This window comes from Halyomorpha halys, unplaced genomic scaffold (assembly GCF_000696795.3).
Source record: "Halyomorpha halys isolate HHAL.00 unplaced genomic scaffold, Hhal_1.1 Scaffold1988.1, whole genome shotgun sequence".
Lineage (NCBI taxonomy): Eukaryota > Metazoa > Arthropoda > Insecta > Hemiptera > Pentatomidae > Halyomorpha > Halyomorpha halys.
Window position 1 is genome coordinate 10999 of NW_027114363.1, and position 8107 is coordinate 19105.

General features: G+C 28.9%; 1 protein-coding gene across 1 annotated transcript in view; it reads left to right on the top strand.

Annotated features, from left to right (window-relative positions):
- The first annotated feature begins 1691 nt into the window (after positions 1–1691).
- The window catches only part of LOC106690952 (uncharacterized), a 101041-nt gene continuing 94625 nt past the window's right edge, over positions 1692–8107 (top strand). Inside the window, exon 1 of the mRNA XM_014436561.3 lies at positions 1692–1830. The gene's annotated coding sequence lies outside the window, so the exon portion shown is untranslated. The remainder of the gene's footprint in view (positions 1831–8107) is intronic.

An 8107-nucleotide genomic window follows, 5' to 3' on the forward strand; every position in this document is an offset into this window, starting at 1 on the left:
ATTAAATCATTTTTCATAATTAAGAAAAGTATTTTATAAATAAGTGAATACCTAAGTACATATCATAATGACTTTTTAGGTGACAATACTGATTAATATGATAAAAATAATATATTTATGATCATACAAATTTCATTTTTTTTTTATTTGTGACCGTGTAATTCTAATACCATTGATGAAATAAGTTTTAACTCTCAAACATATTAACATAATTAAAATTCGAAGTGAAGTATACCTACTAACTAATTTGTGATATACTAACTAACTACTAACTAATTAACCAACTAAATACAAGTTTTGTTAATCAGACTTTTTGTCGCTATTTCTTTGTGCTAAAACCAAGTTTTGCCAATAATTATTTATAATTGCACTGCATTGACAATACTGAAAGGTAGATTTGGTTCAGGTTCAGGTAGATAGCAGCGATAAATCTTATTAACAAAATTATCACTTGTGCCTTTTTATTTTTAACCCATTCGTATAGTAAATATATGCAAGTGTAAATACATATTAATTGATTAATTAAATTATTAACTTTAGTCAAAATATTTGTTTTTATTATATAATGATTTATGCTGAAAAACGCAAAACGACACCTTCCCTTGGATCAACAAGATAGTGCCACGAAGTTAGTGATATTCTTGAATAGAACTTGAAGCCGAAAACATCTTCAATAAATTTAAATTAAATTAGTTAAAATAAAATAAATTTAATTAACACTTATTACCAACATTTTACTTTTTAAAATTGTATTTAAATATTTAATCTCAGTATTAAAAATGAAGTTAGTATATTTGTGTGTGTATTTTTTTTTTTTTTTTCTGTGCCTTAAAATTTTGGGCTCATTTGTTTCTTCATCTATATGTTTTCTTCTAATTATTTTCACAATTTGTATGCATGTATTTGGATATTGGAGGATATACAAGAGGAGAAAATTCAGTAATATGCCATAACTGCCCACTTTCATTTCATTTATTTAAAATTATTTTTCGGACTGTTATTAAAACTGGCTCCAGTAAACACTACAATTCTCAATATTCTTCTTCATGCAATAATTAAAAATTGTAAAATATAAATATAAATTAATGGCTCATAACAAAATGCGTTTAACCTCACACACTCTATTTTCCCTAAAACAAACTGTTTCTATTTCCTACCACTAGTTCTATTTTTCCCTCAGGTCACTATGAATAGAGCGATGACATAACCAGGGGCACCTGAATCACGGACGGCTACTATTTCAGCATCTTTAGTACCGTTGCCTAGTCTTCATCTATCTCTTACAAGCATGAGAAAAGTTCCATAACCTCTTATTTTGTAAGATTAGCATTTTATATTCATATAAAATACATCGAAAAGGACTTTCCTTTTTTATAATCGTATTGACCAATTAATAACATTAAAATAAATTTTACCTTCGTACACAAATATCTCATAGTAATATCAATGGGTAAATAGATCCATGTTGAATTTAAACCTATTTTATAAATTATTATTTTCTATTCCCAGAACCTATTAGTATAAGTAGCAGGTTATATCGTTGGGAAACTAGATCAAACAAAGAGGACGGGTGAGTAAATAAGAGATAAGATAGCATTATCTATCTGGGACCTGTCACACCTTAGTGATGGCTTACATAGGTAGAAGAATGTATAATAAAACAAAAAATTAAATGGACTAATAGTATTTCTTTCAGTATATGTCCTACCATTCAGGGGTTATTTATACTACCCCTATTAGTCTGTTGAAGTGAGATGTGCTTTCTATGTTCGATAAATATTAATGTGATTTTTAGACTTGAAGATTCCTGATTTGGTGAAATGCTGACAGGTTAGTAATTAACCAGTATTTAAGAGTACCAAAGCTTCCTTTTCAATTTTCCATAAACACACCTACTAGATTTGACAATTATCGAAGCAAAGAAATAGAAAATAATACTAACATTAATGTAATCTGGATGAATCTTTTAAAAACCGTAATTAAAATTATCGTGATACCTTTATAATGTGAATAATTAATTTTTTTGATAATTTTTTTTTTCAGTTTTCGATCATTTTTATTTAAATCGTATGGTACCGTACTGGCCCTTGGTTACTTCCAAAATCTATAGACTTAAAAAAAAAAATTCAAATTTAAATGTTATTAGCATTATAGGTATTATATTGATCTATTTACACCTAAAGTAAGCAATTTAAATATCAATTAGGATAACTTAAATCCTTTTAGCCTCAACCTTATTAGAAATTTATTTTTATGTCAATATACTAAAATATACTACTTTCTAAAGGAAACTACTTTATAGTCTATTGAACTCCCTTTAATTTAAGTCCTAATAGACATATGTACGTCGAATGTATTTTAAGATATAGATTTCTCAAAATAAATTCACTTACTACTAATCTTTCAGTACATTTTTTTTTTATGAAATGTTGCTTTTTAAAAAGCTATATCTCGAATACTATTGAACGTAAAAAGCTCTTTTAGGGATCATATTTTAGCAAATTTACTCTACTTTAAATGATGTTCCCATTGGTTTTCTAGTGTTTTCGGTATTTTTATAGATATAGAACTCCGAATGAAAAATTAAATTTTCTTTAACGTTTTGAAACAGCCGCCATTTTTCATTCTCGCTACCTAGACTTGGTAGACTCATCAATTTCGATTAGTAATTATACATAGTTTTCATTAAAGTAATAAAAAATTGGGGTAAAATAACTGCCTTTTTTTCCTCTTGGACTCTTGTACTACTATTTTTATTTAATATAGTTACTTAATTTTTCCTTATCTAATTAATCTTTTATTACTAATTTTTTTATTTGAAAACTCGATCTACTCTTATCAGAAACTATCTTATCAACACTATATTATTTGATCTATAACTATACAAACAACTATACAATTTGATTTACTGCTTAATGAAACTATGTCATAACACTATACTATTTAATCGTGGATAGTGTTAATAAGGTAATTTCTGGAAGTAGCAAATTAAATTTGATAATGATAAAATTTAAGTAACTAAATTAAATAAGAGCTAGACGTAATAGCCTGCAAGTATTTTATAAAGTGTATGTGACGCTGTGAAATTGAGAATTCTTAATAATCGTCAGGTTGGTGATGATTAAAATAAATTAATAAAAAGGTTGAGGCTAAAATGATGTAATTTATAATGATTCAATAATACAACCAGACTCAACAAGAAATCGAAATAAACATAATAAATATGATCAACGTTCTCTTATGTTAGCTGCCATATTTTGAGAAATATGTTCCATTTCGGTTAAGAACAATGGTAAAAGGATCACATATTCGAGGATAAAGCGATTTGTTAAGGGGGATAACAGATTTAGGCGGTAGGATAGAACAAACAAAGTACAAACTCTATTAGACTCGCTATGAGACGAACGAACCCAATTAGCGCTAACAAAATCAGTAGCGGAGAGAAGGCTCAGTCCTTCCGTGCCTATTGTGCTCCGTCGCCTCAACGTAACTTACCTTCTTCCTTCTTTCCTTTCCTTTCCTTTTCTTCCTCTGTGTGTCCTGCGGATCTCTGCAGTGTCCTTTGGACAGGATGCTGGTGAGAAAGTTGTGAAATGAAAGTAGGAGTTTCTTCTCCGCGCTCATGGCATTCACCGCCATTGGGGAAACTAAACTATGTTTACTGGAAGATTATTGATTGACCGTGTGTATAGATGAATGGAACATGGTCGGGGTGCGGTCAAAAAAACTCAATGATTAAATGATTTTACTATTTTTATTGAGCCAACGTTTCGCCCCACGTTGCAGGGCTTCGTCAGGGCTAAAAAAGATACAAACACTTGACATAGTTACAAAAAAAAAGAAAGAAAAAACATAAGTGGAAAATAACAGGGGTATACAATGAAAAGTAAAATATAAAAAGAAAAATTAAAGGTTGTAAACAGTAAATGAAAAGGGTAATAGTAACAGATAGATAAGAGATAAAAAAAGAGAAGAAATATTAAAGAAAGTACAAATTAAGAGATGAAAAAAGAAAAGAATAAAATCAAATGATGAGATAGAATTCATACCTATTTTGACGGGAGTCAAAGTCAAAGTGAGCCATTTGTATTGGGATGAGTGGGGATGGCAGTTGGCATGCCACATTAATGAAAATCATTTTAAAGTAAACATTGTAAAAAAATATTTAAATTAGGTAAACAATAAATGGTAATATACATAATAGAGGGGGAAAAAAGATATTTACAAAATTATAAATAAATAAAAAAAAACCTATGTTTACTTCTGCCTAAAATATATATTGTTTTAAATCGATAAAATGTTAGGTAATGTTGCATGCTATGTGGACAGCCATACTTCTAAGTCTAGAGAGGGTGTAGATAGCGGTCAAAATAGATTTATGGATATAGATAAATTTTAACTACTGTTTTTAAAAATTGTAAAAATTTTACAATTGGTATGATTTTTTCGAAGTAATTAAGGACATTATTAAGGAAGGTCGTTAAAAGTAGTATAAGGCAGAATATCAACCTGTGTATTTCGCCTATTTTTTTTTTTAAGGCGTTTGTTTGTAGCCTGTTTATTTTAAATATAATATTCCCAAGTAAATTTAAACCTTTTCCAAGTTAAGTGTAACCTTTTACATTTTAAATGTAACTTTTTCAATTGTAATCTATCTGTCTTTGAATTAATACATAGAAATTAAATTTTATTTCCTTCATTATTTAAAAATAATGACTAAACGAATCATTTTAGTATATTCATCCGACATTTTTTCGATTGCTTGAAATTAATAATATATAATAAAAAATGTTATTAATTTATTTTCAAATGTTTGTTAATACATTATTTTATTTTTGAAGATTGGAGAAAAGTGAATTATATCGATTTAGTTATGTGGACCTGTCGATTTGTGTTTTTTAACTTATTTATTCATTAAATTATTTTATTTTATTAGTACTATTATTTATTTATTTTTTTAAAACTTATTTATCCATTCAAGTGCTTCTTGTAACCGGCTTTTAATTATATTTTCCTTTGAATCTATTTGTTAGTCTTGTTCTCGTAGAATTTATTTATTTGTTTGTTTTTTTGGTAAACTGATCTACTGCTGTGGCTATTATTGATGGTCTTATCTCGCATTGCCGTCTAATATTGAATTTGTTTAGCGGGTCTCTGGAGAGGATCTAGAAGGGTGAATTCGGGAAAGTGAATTTGTTGATCGGTTGAATTAAAAATTGTGAAATGGTGAAATTGAAGGAACAGAAAGGGAAAGAAAAAAAGGAATGAATTGAAATATTTGTATTTGATGTATAGACTGAAATTGATTGTAAAAGGAAACTGTAGGGAAAAAAAAATGTTTCCTTTCTATTTTATTTTACCATGTAATTATATGTAATTTATATATGTCCAATTACGGATTGATTAGTATGCTGTGTGATGTAGCAACCTGATATATTTGGGCAGCATAGATGAATAAAGTATAACTCTCTCATTGAGTTTTTTCGGAGATGTGTCAAAGTGTCGGAATATTGACATTTTTGTTCTTTATCAACAGTAATTAAAGTTTTTAATTAAAAAAATAATATATTTTCTTTAACTGCTTCAATAAACTTTATAGAAGTCACAGTTAATATTTGTTCAAATAATTCTAATAAAATAATTAGGACCAAAACAATTTTGTGTATAAAGGAAATTAACATATCCTAAATATATAACAAAAATGGATATCCATTAATATCCATAATCTAATATAATCCATAAATGTTTTCAAAATGTACCAACTATAAATTATAGCTTCAATATTTTTAGGTATGAAATTTAGATATGGTTTTATATCAAGAAGATGCGTTGGAAGAATAAGATGTACCAAAAAGCACCCATTTGGTTTTTACCTGGAGACCAGCTGGTCTAATATATAATAATTTTAATAAAAAATAATAATTTTAATACAAACAATTTTTTAAATAGTTATGAAATAAATATCGTCTATACAAAACCATAGTGGCGTGTCTGCAAATGTCTTAGAGTTTTGTTACATTTCATTGTGGTTTTCTACTCCCTTCGCAGTGCCAAAAATAAAAACTGAATCTGTGACAAAGCTGACCAAAAATGCAATACGAAGAATTGAAGTAGATAAAAAAAGATAAAAATTAGCTGCTACCTTAAATATGCAACTATAATTCCAACTCAATTTTCTCTTAAATTATGAGATACATTTAACTAAACCTGTCAATATCAGATTCGCTTATATCACCAATATCACCTACTGTTATTTAGTCCCCTGGGATATAAGTGACAAGACCAACTATTTCTGTCCAGTGGCAATTGTTTTAGACTAAACTCCTTGACACCGATTCTTTATCCACTGTCAGAACCATTTATGCGAAAGAACGTAGAATAGAAGGAAAAAAACTCCGTAACTGCTCCCAGCGAGGACACTAGAGTGGACTCCAGTTGTGCAAGAACAAAATATTTCTTACCGCCCTTGGGAAATGGACCTATGCAAGCGAAATATTTCAACACCGTGTGAACTGCAAGTACTGTCTTAATTCTAACGCGATTCATGTAGCATTTAATTCATAGGCCGAAATATTTTTATCTTAAAATCAGTGAGAACTTCGTCCTGGGTGGTTTTCTTTTCACCAGGAACCAAAAAAAAGAGTATTTCAACAACATTAATTGTTGAACAAACAAAGGGTTTCTAAAAAGTCCGTAGATAACGAACGAAGACTATGGGTTTTATTTTATTATAGTGTACCTATAATACATTTACTGAATCATTAATAAAAAAATTAACTCATCCTGTTCTCAGAAAGAGTACCATAGCTTGCTCGTATTTAGACAAGTGTTTCAGTGTTTATTTAACAGTTGTGTCAAAACCTAGTCAACATTTGTACATTTTTTTTAAAGAGTATACTTTGATTCACTTTTGTGAGACATTCGAATCTAATCGAATTTTAATTGGCACTCGGCCCACTCAAGCTGAAATTGATGCACACACATAAAGCTGTTGACGATTTAATATTACGATGCAATTGAGACGGTTTGATGATTTTAGCTACGTTGAACAACGTGGCTGATTTTGACGAAACTGGGCTTAGCGTTTCTTTCAGACTTTCTAACGATTTATTTGGGATTTCTCTACATGTCTAAGAAACGACACAGCAAATTTAAAAATTTAAGATTTTATCTCATTTAAATAGCTAAGCAAGGAATGTTAATTCTAAAGATTTTTTGGAATAGTATGCACATTTTTCTTTAAAGCCGCGAATTTAAAATGTGTTGCGATTCACAAGTGGTATTATCTTTGTTCCAATCTTTTTTAAGTCAGATCAATAATGACATTTAATTGAACTGTTGAATATTATTTTCATATACGTATGATGAATTTATGGTGATCTGACTTACAAAAGATATTCAAAATCTAACACACAAGATGCAGACACTAATAACTGCTCTTAAAGACATTTTTTTTAGCATTAAGTTTGTTAATAGTGTTTTATAATTATAAATAACTTTTCAAATGTATACGTTATTTTTAACAGCGATAGCAAGTAAATCAATAAAAAACTGGAGCTTTATTACGCATAGTAAGATTTTTAGGAATATTAAGAACAAGATTTCACTAAGAGCAAGTTTATGCTCAAAGTGTGACACCTTGAAGTTTATATATTAAACAAGAGAGGGCAGCACTCGGTGCCCTAATGCGACGCAAAGCTTAGGCACATAAAAAAACTAATAAAGGATTTAGAATCATATAAAAATTGTAAATAATATTCTAATTTAAATCAACAAATGATTTTCAATTGCAAACAAGGTTGCTTGCTCATTGATTTCTGATGCCTTTGTAATTATAATTTTAACATACATGGAACGGACTCACTAGAACACCAGATAAGTACTTCAATGTACACCTTCAAGTATCAATAGTAGAAATAACACGAGGAGGCCCCTCACCTCCGGACTCAAACAGCTGATAAACGGATAGCTCATATGTAAAATTAAATATAACAGGTAACCTTAAAATACCAAAGGTAGTAAAAGGTAAGACACAACACGAATTACTTTTTCTTTCTACACAGTAATGCACTACTAACTCACATTTTATTTCTGTTTTAGAGGGTTC